This window comes from Phocoena sinus, chromosome 6 (assembly GCF_008692025.1).
Source record: "Phocoena sinus isolate mPhoSin1 chromosome 6, mPhoSin1.pri, whole genome shotgun sequence".
Classification (NCBI taxonomy): domain Eukaryota; kingdom Metazoa; phylum Chordata; class Mammalia; order Artiodactyla; family Phocoenidae; genus Phocoena; species Phocoena sinus.
Window position 1 is genome coordinate 33,253,490 of NC_045768.1, and position 18,235 is coordinate 33,271,724.

Below are 18,235 nucleotides of genomic sequence, written 5' to 3' on the forward strand. Positions count from 1 at the left end.
GTGACTTGCATTCATCAAACATTTGATGAGCAGCCTACTCTAATCATGCCTTGAGCTTGCACAGTCATATATTTTAGCAAACGTGCTGCACTGCAGGATGAGAGCCTGAGGACTTCCCTGGTGGCCCAGTGGTTGAGAATCCACCTGCCAATACAAGGGACACGGGTTCAATCCCTTGTCTAGGAAGATCCCACATGCTGCGGAGCAACTAAGGCCATGCGCCACAACTACTAAGGCTGTGCTCTATAGCCTGCGAGCCACATCTACTGAGTCTGTGTGCCACAACTACTGAAGCCCGTGTGCACAGCAAGAGAAGCCACTGCAGTAAGAGGCCTGCGCACCGCAGTGAAGAGTAGCCCCCGCTTGCCGCAACTAGAGAGAAAGCCAGCATGCAGCAATGAAGACCCAATGCAGCCAAAAATAAATAAATAAATTTATGAAAAGATGAGAGCCTGAGGATTTGGGGGGAAAACAGGATACTTGTCCCTCTCTGCTGCCCCTTATCACAGCCTGTTTACTAGGGCCTTGGCAGACAAGCCTTCTCTGTCTTACAAGGCCAAGGTTGACTTGCTCCTGTCTACCCCACAGCACAAAGCCTAGCGCCTGGCACTGAGAAGGCACTCAAGTGACATTGTTTCAGATGAATTGTGTTGGATATGAATGGAAATAAACCAGGACTCATGAGGGAAAGAGAAAGCGAGCTGGTGAGTGCAGACAAATTCAAAGCATAGGAGGGATGTTTTAAGCAATTGGAGATATTTAACTTGTTGCAGAAAAGGCTCATGGAGAGCAAACAGAAAAAGCGGTCCAATGTTCTCTGTGGCTAAAAGTTACAGAGAAGCAGGTGTGGCTTCACACCAGGAAAAACTTGCTGTTGGAACTGCTCACAGGTATGTTGATTGTCTTATGTCTCCCTGTTTGGGAACATGTGCAAGCAGAGACCGGGTACCACTTAGCAGCTCTTCAGGCACTATATGAGAGGGCTGGGCTAGTGACCTGAAAAATTCCTTTCAATTGGGAGTGTCTAAGTCTATGTGTTTGTTTGTTGGTGCACCCTAGAGGAAATTGTTAGTCAAAGTTCTAGTTATTAGTGAGACCTCTCAGAAACTTTGGCCATGTGTTCTGAAATACATATCAGACAAAGAGCATGCATGGAATAACTGTTAGGATTTATCATTTCAGTTTTTATTATACAGTTTTATTAATGTTGGATAAAGTTTTAAGAGAAGCTTTTTTGCCCTAAAAATGTTAATGGGTTGCCCGTCAGCTTCAAAAGAAGAAAAATAGCTAATAGGAAAGTTATACAGTTACAGTGTTAACCCCAAAGTGGAAAGAAGAAGGAAAGTTCCAGCAGATTACAGGGCATGTGCTCAACACATGGGCATGTCCTGCTCTCTCTCTTTTTATAGTCTGTCCGAAGTTACCAAGAGGACAAAATCAGGATGAAGGTCAGGATTACAGAATCCAGTGGGACCTTGTTGTGTATGTGAAATCAGCTAACTGAAGACAGAAAATTTTCCAAAATTGTTATGGAATAAGAATTCCCCCTGCCCCATAATGACACCTCCACTGGTCCCCTTCCAGTTTACCTCTCCCATCAGTATAACAATCCACTCCCTGAATAAACAGGACCATTCTCAGAAGAGGCAGAAAGAGAAGAGCTGGGGGGGCTTTCAGGAAACTCTATCCTGATCCTATCTTCTTCTTGGGCCTTTTGGCATCCTGATGCTTGCCAATTAGCCATCCCCAGGTGGGCCCGGCCATCAGGTAAGCATGTAAATCCATACACTTAGTGTCCATGATCTACACATCGAAGTCAGAGAGAGAAATCTACATGGCAAACAGGAATGATGAAGGATCCTATCATTAGACAAGTACCTATAATCAAGGTTTTTAACCTTGGTTGAGGGAGACTTTACAAAACCAAAAACTTCCATTTGAAACCACCAAAATAAGGATCTCTGGGGGTGGGACATAGATATCAGCATTTTTACTTTTTTTTTTTAAAATGAGATATACTTTACATACCTCTGAAATTTATAGATAACTACTTATCTTAATGTGTTTTGACAAATGTGTATACCCATGTGACCTACACCTCTATCAAGATATGGAACATTTCTATCACCTCAGAAAGTTCCCAGCTGCCCCTTCCTAATCATTCCCCAGAGCTCAAGATGCAAACATTGTTCTGATTTTTTTCTACCTTAGATTAGTTTTTCTTGTTCTGGAATTGCATATACTGAATACATAGAATGATATAGTCTCTTTTATGAACTGACTTCTTTCACTTGCATAATGCTTTTGATTTTCATTCATGTTTTGTATGTATCAGTAGCCCTTTCCTTTTTCATTACTTAGTTGTATTCCATTGTATGGATGTGTACAATTTATTTCTCCATCCAGCAGTTGATAGACATTTTGGTCACTTCTAGTTTGTGGTAATTCTGAATAAAGCCTCTATAAACAGTCAAATGCAAGTCTTTGTGAGGACATATGTTTTTATTTCTCTTGATTAAATACCCAGGAGTGACATTGCTGAGTTATACCATAAGTAGAGGTTTAACTTTATAAGAAACTTCCAAATTTTTTTCCAAACTATGCAATTTTTACATCCCTACCAGCAATGGATGAGAGTTCCAATTGTTCCATATCTTTGTCAGCACTTGTTACTGTCAGTTTAGTTTTTTCAATAAACTTTTAATTTTAGAACAGTTTTAGATTTACAGAAAACATTGTAAAGGTAGTAAAGAGAGCTCTTACATATCCTGAACCCAGTTTCCCTTATTATTAACACTTACATTAGTATGGTACATTTGCTACACTTAATAAACCATTATTTGTACCTTATTCTTAACTAAAGTCTACTCTTTATTCAGGTTTCTTTGGTTTTTATCCAATGTCCTTTTTCTGTTCCAGGATTCCACACACAATACCACATTACATCTAGTCATCATGTCTTCTTTAATCCCCTCTTGGCTGTGACTGTTTCTCAGACTTTCCTTGTTTTTGATGACCTTGATGGTTTTGAGGAGTATTAGGTATTTTATAGGATGTCATCAGTTGGGATTTGCCTGGTGTTTTTTCTCACAATTAGACTTGGGTTATAAATTCTAAGGAAGAAGACCACAGAGATAAAGTATCATTCTCATCACATCATATCAAGGGTACATACTATTAATGTGACTTCTCACAGTTGATGATGACCTCAATAACCTGGCTGAAGTACTGAGAAAAAAGTCTTTCATTGTGTCCATATATTTACCTTTTCCATTGCTCTTTATTCCTTCTGCAGTGTCCAATTTGCTATTATCCAATCTAGCAAATTTTTAAATTTCAGATCTTATATATATATATATTTTTTTTAATTAATTAATTAATTAATTTATGGCCACATTGGGTCTTCATTGCTGCACGCAGGCTTTCTCTAGTTGCAGTGAGTGGGGGCTATTCTTCATTGCAGTGTGCAGGCTTCTTATCGTGGTGGCTTCTCTTGTTGCGGAGCATGGGCTCTAGGCACACGGGCTTCAGTAGTTGTGGCACACGGGCTCAGAAGTTGTGGCTCATGGGCTCTAGAGTGCGGGCTCAGTGGCGCACGGGCTTAGTTGCTCTGTGGCATATGGGATCTTCCTGGACCAGGGCTCTAACCCATGTCCCCTGCATTGGCAGGCAGATTCTTAGCCACTGCACCACCAGGGAGGTCCCCAGATCTTACATTTTTTAGTTCTAAAATTTCTATTCCGTTTTTTTGCTTGTTTGTTTCCATTTCTCTGTTAGAGATTCCCCCATCTGTTCATTCATTATGTCCATCTCTTCCTTCACTGAACATATTGATAATAGCTATTTTAAAGTTCTTATCTATTAATTCCATCATCTTGTCACCTCTGGACCTGTTTTTGCTAACTGTTCTTTCTTCTAGTTTGGTGCACATTTCCCAGCTTCTTCATGTTTCCAGTAATTTTTGTTTGTTTTCTGGACATCGTGGATACGATGTTGAGAGTCTAGATTATCTCCTTTTAAAGAGTCTCTCTCTTTTTTTTTTTTTTTTCCTGGCAGGCAGTTGCCTTTATTTTAAAGACAGAAAGGCACAGCCTTTCTGGGGTCTCAACTGAATGTCCAGAGTATTTGGTGATGTCTCTCTAATATGGCTAGTCAGAAAACCAGTATCTGTCAGTGCTGTGAGACTACCAAAATCTCTGTTGACCTCGTAGCCCTCCAGTAGCTGTTTTCTGCCAAGTCTCTCAGAGTCTCACTCTGTGCATGTACAGCTTAGTACTCAGCAAAAGACTTAAGGGAATTCCATGAACATTTCACATCAGTATTTTTTAAAGCTCTCTAAGTGATTAAAATGTACAGCCAAGGTTGAGAACTATTGAGTATTAATTCCCTAATTGTGAAGGAGTTGGAAAAAATGCCCTAGTACCAAAGAAAATGCCCAACCCCTCAAGGTGGACTGGTCCTGGACAAAATCATGAAGGATGTTGATAAAAAGAACTCTACACTAAAATGGCTCTAACCTGGGAGACATAAAGGAACAGAACCCAAGATTAATCAAGTTTAGTGTACCTCCTGTCCTTTAAAAGGATCAGCGGTTATAGCTCATTCTTGCTCAGTTTGAGTAGTCCTCCTTTAAGACTTTCCTGTCACCTAGACTGTAAAAACTAAAGTGATAGCTGGTCAAAAAGAATTCCCAGTGCACTAAAGCCAGCAGGTGGAGGAAAATGGATCAACCCTTAGTGAATCCCTGTCAGTTGTCAGGTTCCAAATTCAGAGGATATAAAAGGAATAAGATGTCACTCCTGCCCCCAAAGTGGCTTCAAATCTAGTGGAAATTCCAGTATATATGGAGCTAAATCAAGTACATTTCAGACTGTGATAGGTCCGTGGTATGGCAGAGATACATTCAAATTGCTTTTAGGAGCACAGGTATGTCTAACTTTGGGTTTGAAAAGGCTTCACAAAGGAATAGCTTTTCAGCTGGGTCCCATTAAGGATAAGAATGGTGAATGTGGTGAAGTGAAGAAGGGAAGGGTATTCTAGGCAAAGAGAACATATGAAGGGAGAATAAATGGAACATAAGGGAAATTTGGTAAGTTCTTTAATGGAAAGATGAGGAATAGAAGCATAGTTTATAGAAGAGCAGAAATAAGATGACTTTACTCTTCCCATCAGTTGAGATGAATCAAATTTAGGGAATAAAAAAATAACTTATAAACAGTTCCTGTTGATTTCTAATAAATCTCACCTTCTTTGGGACTGGAGTGGATCTTTAGCAGAAGTTTAACAAAGGTCTGCCATAAGTGGGGGAAATCTAAACAGTGTACAGAGAACCAGAGATGTCTGACCATGTGAATCTAATCTGAAGATTGTAACCTCACTAAAGTTACACATTGCATTTCAACATAAAACTGCAGAGGGTGAACTTTACACATGGACGGAGATTGTTCTCAATGTTTCGTATATGTACAGCCACTGCAGAGAAGCAGAAATCACTGAGTAGACGGGGAAGCTTAAGGATGAAAGACACTTGGCCATATGTGCTTTAGAGATCTCCCCTGAAGCCAGAAAACAGGAGTCTGAGGCCTGAGTTTGCCATTTACTGTATATCATGCCTTTAAGAAAGTTTTTTAATTCCTTGGACCCTTAGTTCCCTCTTTTACGAAATGGGCACATAACGCCTACTCACCCTGCTGTCTAACCGGATTCTCAGGAAAGACCAAATGACCTACTTTGTGGGGAAAAGCCTTATAAGGTTAGAGCCCATTTATGATGCAAAGAGTTATTATTACTACTAATAAACAAGAAGAATGTGTGACAATGCCCAGAATTTCCTGTTGAGACAATAACTTCATGAAACCATTAAGAAAACTAGGATGTTTGTTAATTCCACAATGAGAGTTATGTGCTGGTATTGTTTCAACCATCTCCAGGGAATAAAGGGTTTGACAGCAATAAAGAATGAGCCAATTTGTCCTAAAGATTCTTGTTCTTTAGAATCATTTCAATAGCTTTTTGTGCCTTACCAAGATTTTTCCTGCCAATCCTGCCATGACTGATGAGAACTGGGTATTATTCAATTAATTTTTTCCTTAAAAAAAAATTAAGGGAAATCTTTCCACATGCTAATACTCATATAATTCAGGTCTGTGAATACTCCACCTCCTCCAAGGCAGCTCTCAGGCACAATGCTGGGGTCCTGAAGCACATCAGTGACCGTAGAAATTTCTTCTACTCACCAAGAAAAGAGGGAAATTCATGCCTGACACCAAACCAGTCTCTTGGAACCCCTCCTTTCCCCTTCTATAAGCTCAGGACAAGAGGCTTTCATGTGGATACGACTTGGCATTTATAAATTTGTCAAAGAACTGTGTGGGCAAAGCCCTCTAGGGGATACACACTGCCCTTCAGTAATGCAACACAAGGATCCTTTCTTGTTGGGTTAATGATGCCTGGTGGTGATTTTGATGACCTTTGGGATGTCATTTTCATTTCATGTCATCACACACAGTAACTGACCGCCCTTCCCCACATCTTGCCACAAAGAGCCTGTGGATTCTGGTCCCAAATGGTGACCCAAAGCCTCACACTTAATTTCTCCTTTCAAATTTACACTAAAATAATCAAACTACTATAATAAATGGGGAAAGTCTGAAACTTGGAAAAGGCGATTTTACAGCACATCTCAAATTTTAGCGTGCACACAAATCACCTAAGAGTCTTGTTAAAATGCAGATTCTGATTCAGTAGGTCTGGGATGGGGCCCAAGAATTTGCATTTCTAAGAAATTCTCAGGTGATGCACTGGTCCCTGGACCACACTTTAAGGAGCAAGAAATCAGAAGGCAAACATGAACAATTCTCCCAGAACTCAAAGGAAATGGTTAAAGAGATAAAAATGGTGAAAGAAAAGTTGGAGAGCCAAGAGCTGCAATAGAGCTTCTACATATAGAAGAAGAGAACAGAGGAGATAGAGAAAAAAATTGAAGTGGCATATATGTTTCAACTTTAGAAAAATGGGGGCTTTCCTGGTGGCGCAGTGGTTGAGAGTCCGCCTGCCGATGCAGGGGACGCGGGTTCGTGCCCCGGTCCGGGAAGATCCCACATGCCGCGGAGCGGCTGGGCCCGTGAGCCATGGCCGCTGGGCCTGCACGTCCAGAGCCTGTGCTCCGCAACGGGAGAGGCCACAGCAGTGAGAGGCCCACATACCGCAAAAAAAAAAAAAAAAAAGAAAAATGTATTAGTCTAATTCATCATATCAATATAGCAAAGCAGAAATACCACATAATTTTTTGATAGGTGACAAAAATCACTTGAGAAAATTCAACATTCCATCATCATCATCATCATCATCAAGAGAGAAGAATATTTTCTTAAAGTGACAAATGTACTCTATGTAAAATCAAAGCCAGTGGGATACTTAATGAGCCATTCCATTCACATAAGTAACAAGAAGGATATCCACTCCCATCAGTGTTATTAACACTGTTCTGCAAATCCTAAGCCAGACAACCAAATACAAAAATGAAATTAGGGGTGATATTAGTGAGGGTATGTTCAGTTTCATGTAATCATGGCTTAAACAAAATAGAAGTGTCTTCCACTCTTGCCTAAGTTGGAGGGAGCAGACCAGGCTGGTGTAGCAGCAATTCTAGGACTCCAGAGACCCAGACCTTCTTGTTCTCTGCTCAGTCATCACCAAGGTGGCTCTCATATTGTACCTCTGCTATAGCTGTCACACATATTTGATGTCTCAGACCTCGTGAATATTTAGTGCTTCTGTGGTCCTTCTGTCCTTCCCATCTATGTTCAGCCCATACATGCTTTACTAAGTTTATCTATAATATGTTACACAGCTGCTTGTTTCTATTGTTCTCTAAGGCAGAATTTAACATTTTTGATAACATAGCAATACACATTACACAAAATAAATATGTCATTTTAACAAATAAGGCTAAACTAGAATAATAAATGTATGATAATAACTAGGCATGCTTTAAAACGAGTGATAATATAAACTCATCCTAACAAATATTAAATTGTATCATAAAAGGGCAAGAAATTTAACAGTATGCTAGCAGCTGAAGAAAAGACAGATTAGTGCAGAAAAGAAAGCTCCTAAACAGTCCCAAGTATATATAAAAAGTAGCAGAAGCTAATGCTATTGTTTCCAAATCATTAGAAAATGATGTCTGGTGGTACAACTTGCTAACCATATGGAAAAACTTAAAATTAGGTGCCTAACTCACACCATTCACAAATTCCAGATGCATTAAAGTTATAAATGAAAAAATGAAACCATGAAACTATGACAAGAAAATACATATTTAAATAATCTTGGGTTGGGAAAATACTTAAACCTGCCAGCAAATATGAAACAAAAATTGAAAATATCAACCAATTTGACTCAATTTTAAAGATCTATATACATAATTCTTTAAAAAGACCAAAATGGAACTGGAATAATAAAGTAAGGAGGACCTAGCTAGCCTGGTTCTTTATCTGTGAAGATGGGCTGGTAGATCTCACCAAACTCTAACTATAGTTTTGCTTCTATGCTAGCTGAAAGATGATATGCATATATAAATTTGACTTGTTCAAAACGTATACAGTCAACATGGATGAACCTCAAAAACATTATGATAAAATGAAAGCAGTCAGACATGATAGGTCACATGTCATAAAATTCCTTTTTTATGAAAAGTCCAGAATAAGCAAACCCATAGAGACAGAAAGCAGATTAGCAGTTGCTGAGAACTAAGGGGAGAGGGGAATGGGGTGTGACTGCTAATGTATATGGGGTTTCTTTTTGGGTGGTGAAATATTCTGGAATTAGTGGTGATGGTTGCATAACTTTGTGAATATACTAAAACCCACTGAACTGTACACTTTAAAGAGGTAAATTTTATGGTATGTGAATTATATCTCAAGTTTTTAAAAAAGTGTATACTTCAATTCACACCGGAGAGTGGGTTCAGTTCTCAACTGACCCTGTTGTTGACTCTATAACATAGTGAATTAAAAGAATTCCCTTAGGGTACCATTAACACCTGGTGCTTGAATAAGACTCACTATAGGGATGTTTACATCCTGATGGCCAGGGTGGGCTAGCCAGGGAGATGCCTCCTCACTTGATGGCACTGGCCCCAGAGAAGGCCTCCCGCATTAGGATGAGCCAACCCACACACCCACTACCAGGTTATATCTAGCCGTGCATACTCCCAACAACTTAAAAAATTCTGCTTTTAGTTTACAAATTTGAGCGAGTATGTACTGAACTTCCAGTGGGTGGATTTGGCCATCTGTGGTTTCAGAGCATTTCTGAGCTTTTGGTTTTTGGTTCCTAAACCATGGCCATGAACTCACAAGGACTGGTACACTCTCCCAGAACTCCATCCACATCACTTTCCAGCAACTCAGTGTCAGTGGGCTTTTGGTCAACCTGATAACATGTAAGTTACGGACATGGTTTATCAGAGCCGGAAGGAACCTTAGAGAGTAATGTCGCACCACCCTAACTCTCGCCTCCTACAATCACTATTTAATAGATGAGGTCCAGAAAGGAGGAGTCATCCCTAGATTACCCAACAAATAGAGGAAACTAGAATTAAATTAAATTTCTGTGTCCCAGTCCTGAAAGCACATGTGGTTGTACACCCAATTATTTCTGTTGCACTATTGGCCTTAGCAACTGCACTTGCAATTAAATAGTCTCCCACACAGTGAAAATAGAATGGAATGGCACAAGACCAGCAACAGGACAATGTCTTAACCCTTTCAGGATGCTCCTGACAATGTCTGAAATTTGAAAGCCACACTCAGGACAGCTTCCTCAGGTAGACACTGCTGAGGACATGGACCTTCTCCAAGTTTCCTATGACTAAGTAAACTTATCCTTGTCCATAGATGGAATTAGTAGGAGGGACCCAACTATCTGCAGAGCAGATAAAATACTGTAGCAGAAAGGAAGCATCCTTCCTCCTCGTCTCCCCTGTCAATGCAGCAGTTTCTCCTATGATGTCAGGTGCCCTTTAATTCATTCATTCACTCATTTAACCAATAAACACTTCTTAAACATCTACAGTGTGCCTGGCCCTGTGCTGATGTTCAGATATGGAAATGGGTCAAGCATATACTCGCCTTCAAGAGGCTCCCAGTCTATTGGGAGACGTTCCTATTTGACCAGCCCTGACAGAAGGGGAAGGCTAGAGTCAGAAAGTTTGTGCAGGGCACCGTGGAGACAAAGGCGAGGTCATAATTTGGGTGTCAGGAAGGCTTCACAATGTTGATGCCATTCAAGCTGCATCTTGAAAGTCTTCAAATGGCAGAGGAAGGAGGGGAAGCTTTTCTGACACAAGGAACAGGTGAGCAAAGGCACAAAGTATAAGGGTGCATGGTGTGTTTGGGAAAGGGAAGGAGACCAGGGCTTCTGGAATGTGATATCTGGAGCTGGGTTATGTTGGCCTGTTCCCACTGAGTCTCCATCACTAAAATATGGATTTCTTGGGGTCAAGCTGTGCATTATCCCCTTCTGAATTTCCAGCACCTACTCAGAACTCGGCAAACTTTTTCCAAGTGAATGAGTAAGAGAAAAGAAGAATTAATGTGTATTAGATACTAACTATGTGGGAGGCATTGTACTGAGTGCTTTACTTATATGCAGTGATGATGATGATAAGGCTCATATAAACCTTATGGATTTGGTATTATCATTATTGTTAATATTATTATCCCCCTTTAATAGGAAATGACTAAACACAGAGGCGTGAAATAACTTGCCCAAGATCACACAGCTAGTAAGAGGCGTATCTGGTCTTCAAACCCAGATCTCTCTCAGATGAATGTACTCTCCTTCTTCATGTCTGTCTCCCCACTATCCTAGGGGCCAAATCTGTGTCAACTGCCTATAGTCTGCTCTCTTAAATGCTGTTCTCTCACTGTGGTGAGAATGAATGGTAGGAGAAGGAGGGAGCGGCCAGGTGGTAAAGAGCCTTGACTACCAGGCTCTGAATCCTGGACTTGATCTTAGAGATGATGAAGGTTTAACATAAGCCAACAGGCGAATTCCCTAGCAGTCCAGTGGGTAGGACTCAGAAATTTCATTGTGAGGGCCTGGGTTCAATCCCTGGTCGGGACACTAAGATCCCACAATCTGTGCCATGCGGCCAAAAATAATAATAATAATAATAAGCTAGCAGATGTGGTCTGAGTCCTTTCAATACTTAGCATGAGGTTTGCCATGGACTTAGAAGCCAGGAAAAATTTTTTGGGAAGGGGAAACTAGAAATCAAAACTCCTTTGCTCTGTGTTAAGATGGGCACAAACAGATATCTGAGAAGTGGTGAGTGGGACAAACGCCCTAAAGGTTTAAGGCTTCCTCCACCGTGATAGTCTCAAACATCGGGCTCTCTTCTATTTTCTAAATTTGGAACAACTAGCTATCCACTTCCTCCTAATCAAGATAAGGTCAGGGCTGAGAATGCAGGCAATTGTGCTAGGTCATTTAATTGCCTTCCTCCTGAAAACCTTGAGCCAGCCATAGGGAAATTCTCTAGCCAAGGCAAAGAATAAAGGTTAATGAGCGTGTCACATTCTGATGCCTTTTACAGATCCGAGGAGCCACAGGAGAAATCAATTCCAGTCACACCAGTTGCAAAATTCTTTTAAAAAGTGGAGCCAATATTTTTAAGATTCTCCAGGTCATGGAAAAATATATACTAAGAACATGACAACAATACCAAGTGTCTCCAGCAGCACGAAATTTACTTCTCATTGTTGTCTAAGTAAAACCAGACTAATTCAACCGGGGCTATGTTCCCTAACCCACCATAAAATCATCTGTTATGAAGTATTAATGGGAAAAATAAGACGACTAGTCATTTCTACTTTTCCTGGATGCCCACAATTTTGTTATTAACCACGATCCCTTTTTCAAAGCTTTTTTTTCTGACTATAAAAGTAATACATATTCATTGTTGAAATTTTGGAAAATAAGGAGAAAAACAAAGAAATAAAAATCACTATAACCCACCATTAACAACTCAGGTTTTTTTTTTTTGTAACAAAAATTGAGGTCACACCGTATATAGAATTTTATATTATTTTTTCATTTAGCATTTGTCAGTAGCTTAATCCTACATACATAGTATTCTTCAAATACATCATTTTTATCATTTATATCAGATTGATCAGCGTGGATGTGCCATAATTAACTAGTCCTCAAGCTGTGGACACTCAGGCTGTTTCCAGTCTTCTGATTTTATAAATGAATGTGTAAAATGTCTTGATACAAATATCTTTGTCCTACTCTCTAAGGGTCTCTTTTTGAAGTAAAATTACTAAACCAAGGGGTATGAAGAACTTAAGGTTCTTGATAGATATCGCCAAATTGCCTTCTATTTGTTCAACAAATATTAATTTGGTGCCCAGTGCCAAGCATGGTTCTGGCCACTGGAGAGACCACAGAGAATGAGACAAACTTTCTGCCCTAGGGAGCTGTATTCTAACATGGTACCACCTTACCTTCCCACTAGCCATGTATGAGAATGCCTGGTTCCTCCTCCCCTCATCAGCATGACGCTCTTTTAAGAATCAACCTTGGGTAACACAGTAGTCAAAAAGTGTTCTTTCAACTATTGCTTTAATTTGCTATTTTCTGATTAACATATTTTCCCATGGATGTAGCAATCATCTCCATCTGTGTGCATGAATTGTCCGATCATGCTCTTTTCTTGTATTAATACATTTGCCTCTTCTTATTGGTAAAAGTTTTAATATATTCTAGATGTTAACTTGTTGCCTGCCATATTTTATGAATATTTCTCATTGGCATTCTGGATATCTATGATGCTTTCTAACTTCATTTGGCAAATCTTGAGCACCTCCCGGGCACGGGGGATGGAGCTGTGGACAGAAACATACATGGTCCCTGGTGGAACTGGTAGCGCCATAGGGGAGACAGACCTGCTTTATGAGAGAATGAGGCACGGGAGTGAGGGACAGTGTGCGGGGACCCATCTGGTGGCTGAGGGGCGGCTGGTGTCTTAGGGAGGGCTCCTGAAGGGTGGAGGCTGACAGAGGGAAGTATCCAGGGAGTGCTGGACAGGAAAAACCTACAAGGAGTGAGGGAAGCAGAACAAGAGCGTGGAGGTGCTCTCCGGTAGAGTCTAACTGGTTCCTGATCCACAGCTGGCTCGGGAGCATAAATTGCACAGCAAAGTTTCTCTCCTCGAGGTCAGGGTGGGAGGCCTTTTGTGAACCCACCCAGATCATGGTTAGGAGATGCTTGTGGAGGGTGGGGGAATGTGACCTCCCTGGTAGGTGGCTCCCCAGAAGAGGCAGCTGTGGTGTCAGCAGTCAGCGCTGCTGCTGCAGCTGGAGATGGATGCAGGAGACTGGAGAAGGGGTCTGCGTGGGGCACTGACGGTGTGTCCTACACACGTCAGAGAAGCAGAAAGGCCGGGGTCGCAGGAGAGGTATGGGAAGGGCAGGCAGCACGATCAAGGTTGCAGTTAGCAGAAAACTCTTTGGCTTCAGTTGGGAGAATGGACTGCAGGAGTCCAGGCAAGACCAAGAAAGTCTGGGGCTTGCACCCTGAAGAGTCACTGTGACCATGATTGTCACACCAAAGAGAAATCCTATAACATAGAAACCTGATTAACATTGTTCAAATCCACACTTCCCAAGAAATCGCAGAGGAACAGGTGAGCAGAAAGGACAGCAATAACAATATAAAGGGCCAACTCCAGGTGAGAGATAGATGCCTAGACTATGGGGGTTCAGAACTGCAGAGAAGTGGGTATACTGAAAACATATTTAGGAATTAAAAACCACAGTATTTAACTGAAGATTGGATATGGTGCAAGAGAGAGGGAGATATCAAGGACAACTCCTGGATTTCTAATTTGAGCATCTGGATGGTGATGCAGCATTCTTGGAGAAGGACTGGGTCAAGTGGAAGGCTGGGGGTGGGGGTGGGGAGAGGACCATGCGTTTGCAAATAACAGTTATCCTTAGACATTTTTAGGTTAATAAATGCCAGCAAAATGTGGAGCCATGAGAAGAGCCCTGGACTAAAGACTTGGGTTATTGATCCAGTTCTACCAACAAATAGAGAAGGTCCCTCTACCCCACTGAGCCTCAGTTTCCCCACCTGAAAAATAGAGATAATAAGTCCTATTCTAACTACTTCACGCCACTGCCATTTTGATCAAATAAATGGATAGAAATTAAAAAATAGATAAACAGCAAGGACCTACTGTATAGCACAGGTAACTATATTCAATATCTTGTAATAACAAACAGTGGTAAAGAATCTGAAAAAGAATATATATATAATACATATATACATATATAACTGAATCACTTTGCTGTATACCTGAAACTAACACAACATTGTAAATCAACTATACTTCAATCAAAAAAATAAATTTTAAAAAATGTGTGCTAATTTATAGACTGTAGCCAAACACAAAGGTATTATGGTGATTATCACTAGCAGTCATTAGAGGGCGCCTCAGCCATGACACCCCAAGGAATTAAGTCAGAGCAAGACATGAGGCCAACAGACCCAGAGACATAAATTTAGGTGGTGGCTATGTTATAAAAACAATTATACAGGTTCATTTATAATCATCGTAACAACATTTTGTTTCAGGCAGGAAAACTTTTTTCTCTGTCATTAATGTCTCTCCCTCTTATTCACCTAGTGCTTTCAACCAGGGTCACCCTACCCCCATCGAAACCTGCTCTCAAGAAATCATCCACTGATTGGCATTAAAGAAAAAGTGCCAGTAACACCTGAAGTGTTTTCTTCCCAGGGCGTGTGCCCCTCCTCAGCAGAGAATCAAATCCTCTGCCAGAGGTAAGGCTTTCTAATGGTGGAATTGGGGTGCAGGGAGCACATGCAGAGAGGGACTAAAGTGAAGCAAGCCAGACACAAAAGGACAAATACTGTAGGATTCCACTTCTGTGACAGAGCTCAAGTGTCAAAGTCACGGAGACAGAAAGCAGAATGGGGGTTGCCAGGGGCTGCGGATAATGGAGAGCTAGCATTTGATGGGTATAGTTTCAGTTTTGCAAGATGAGAAGAGTTTTGGAGATGAATAGTGGTGATGTCTGAACAACAATGTGAATAATGCCATTGAACTGTACCCTTAAAAATGGTTAGGATGGTAAATTTTTTTGTGTATTTTACCATAATAATAATAAAGAGGTATTGAGAAGGTACAGGGTCACATTATTATACATTTGTCAAAACCCCTAGAACATACAACACCAAGAGTTAACCCTAATGTAAACTATGGACTCTGGGTGATGATGATGTGTCAGGGTACGTTCTTCCATTGCAACAAATATACAGTTGACCCTTGAACAACGGAGGGGTTAGGGGCGCTGACCCTGTGCATATTTGAAAATCCGAGTATAACTTATAGTCAGCCCTCCATCTCCAAGTTTCCTCTGTTATCTGTGGTTCCATTATCTGGTGATCCTATAGTACTATAGTATGTACTATTGAAAAACTCCACACATAAGTAGACCCATGTAGTTCAAACCCATGTTGTTCAAGGGCCAAATGCATAACTCTGGTGCTGGGTGCTGACAGTGAGGGAGGCTGTGCATGTGTAGGGGCAGAGGGTATATGGGAAATATCTCTGTACCTTCTGCTCAATTATGCTGTGAATCTAAAACTGCTCTAAAAATATTTTTTAAATAATCATAATAATAAAGAGGTATTGAGGAGGTTTGTGGTGCTCGTCCTGGTGCTCAGGCAATCACACCCCACAGATGGAGCCTGCTACCACACACACACACACACACACACACACACACACACACACACGGCCCTGCACAGCCTTCTGTAGTCAGCTAGGCTAGGAGCTGGTCCCAGTCATTTGGGCCCATTTGGAGTTCACTCTGGAGCTTTTAATATTCAAAGGAATCTTTGTTCTCACTGTGGAACCATTTCTCATCCCATTTAGCTCTTACATAAGACATACTTTGGATCTGATATATGGGGAAAAAAATTACCCATTTTATTCATTTTGAATAAACTAAAAATAACTATCCTCCCCATTTCCTGGAGCCAATAAAGACTGTTTGGAAAGGACAGAGGAAAGAAAGACATGAAATATGAAAAAGAACCTCAGCCTGGGCCTAGAGGAGCCTGGGTTTAAAATCTGGCTCTGACCCTCAACTGCTGTGTGAACTTGGGCAAGTCCCTGCCCCTCTCTGGGTCTCAGGCGCCTCATCTACCAAATGGGAGGATTGTGTTGGAACATCCAGCCTTTGAGATCCCTTCAACTCTGACATCCTACTTTTCTGAGAGAAGTAAGACAAGGAGTAGAGGCATCATATTTTGCTAGCCATCCAGGAAATGAATCATTTTTATTATTCAGAAACTTTTCCAAATTGATTTTGATGTGATCCTGTGTGATAAGAAATAGCTAATGTCACCTCTCTTCCCATTCCTGTTCTAATGTCTAGAAATAGTCATTAAGTCACAGTCTCTACTTCCTCACCTCCTGCTAACTCCCCAGCAGTCTAGTTTCTGACTCCTCAATCCTTTGCAACTGTTCTTGTCAAGGTCACCACAACCTGTGGCGGAATCAATAGACATGTCTCAGACTTTTGCTTCCTCCCTGCACCTCTCAGAAACATTTCAACACAGGGGACCTTCCTATCTTTCTCAAGACACTCTTCTCCCTGGGGCTGAGAAGAAAAATGACTTTGCCCTCCCAGAGACCCAAGTGTCAAGGCCAGGACTGTACCCACGGTGTTGGTGCCAAAGCCTAGTGCCTCAATCCTGCAGGTACCACAGCATCACTTGCAACCATTTGCCTTCCCATTGTCATCATTTTGCCACCAAATTCTAGATTCTCTGGGCGATTCATTCATTCACTCATTCATCAGTTGTTTATCGAGAGTCAACTATTTACTGGCACTGCATTCGGCAATGGGAATACAGTTGGCCGCTGCACAGCATGGGTTTGAACGTTGCAGGTCCACTTATACGCAGATTTTTTTCCATAAATACTACACAACTACACAATCCATGGTGGGTTGAATCTGAGGGTGTGGAACTCCAGAGCCGACTGTAAACTTTTACTCTGATGTTCGACCCCAGAGGGAATGGGATTCCTTAACCGCCCCCTACCTCATGTTCAAGGGTCAACTGTATGGCAAGACCTGCATGACCCCTGTCCTCCTGGAATTTATAATTCAGTGGAAGAGTCAGGCATGGAGCAGGTAAGTACAAGATACCTGTGTAGTTACAAATGCGATGAGTTCTCTGAAGAAAAGGACCAGGTGCTGTGAGAGAGGAGAGAGAGGGGGGACCAGCAGGATGTGCATGAATGCCACTTGGAGGGAGTGATGGGCGACGCTAAGATCTGAAAGAGGGGGAGGAGTGCTCCAGGCAGAGAAAACGCTGTAGTGGAGGCCTGCTGGGGGGGCGGCATCTTGAAAGGGCAACCTGGGGAACGTGGCATGGTCCTGTACCAACAGCACCCTGCTTTTACCTAGATAAAGGATTTTGGAGTGGCCTTGGAGGAGCAGAGGAAGACTCTGGAGGGGCTACCCCCACCCCTACCCCCAGCCACCCCTTGGCACCACTACTGGGGCCAGGGCCAAAGGAGGTTGCAGCTGGACCACTTAAGGGCCTGAAAGGGGCCAGAGAAAGTGAGAACGCAGAGCAGTGTGGGCGGTGTCTGAGGGCTGGATCCTACTAGACCTGGGAGGAGGCCCCAAAGAGTCATCTGATTCTTGCTTTAGAAAAATAGTGTTTTGATCTGCAGAGACTCATGGGTGGGGGGCAGAGGGCAGAAGGGGAACTCATGGAGGCCAGTTCTTTTGAGATGACCCTGTTTATCTTCACCAAGCACAGAATTAGAAATATTCTGCCATTAGGAGAGAATAAAACCCTTTTCCTCAGCTTCCTTATGAAAGGCAGACGCTCCCATCATTATGAAGCCCTGAGGACCCTTCGAGGTGACCTGGTCCACCTCCCCAATGCACAGATGAGGAAACCAAGGCTGGCGAGGTGCAAGGCCACCCAGGCAGGACCACGAGCGCAGCAAGTGGCACAGGTGGGATTCTGCTGGCCTCCAAAATTCACACCTTCGCCATGCATTGCCCTTGGATGCCACCTGAACCAACCCATTTTCTTTTACAGGTAAGGAGACTGAGACTCAGAGAGAAGGTGGCTTTTCAAGGGCTGTAACCTGATCCCTAGAGGCTCA

The 18,235-nt window shown here is 41.9% G+C and overlaps 1 long non-coding RNA gene across 1 annotated transcript; it reads left to right on the top strand.

Annotated features, from left to right (window-relative positions):
- Positions 1 to 457: 457 nt before the first annotated feature.
- Positions 458 to 18,064, top strand: LOC116756145. Its single transcript, XR_004350539.1, has 4 exons — positions 458 to 890; positions 14,705 to 14,859; positions 17,164 to 17,243; positions 17,929 to 18,064. It is a non-coding gene; the product is annotated as an uncharacterized LOC116756145 (long non-coding RNA).
- Positions 18,065 to 18,235: the final 171 nt, after the last annotated feature.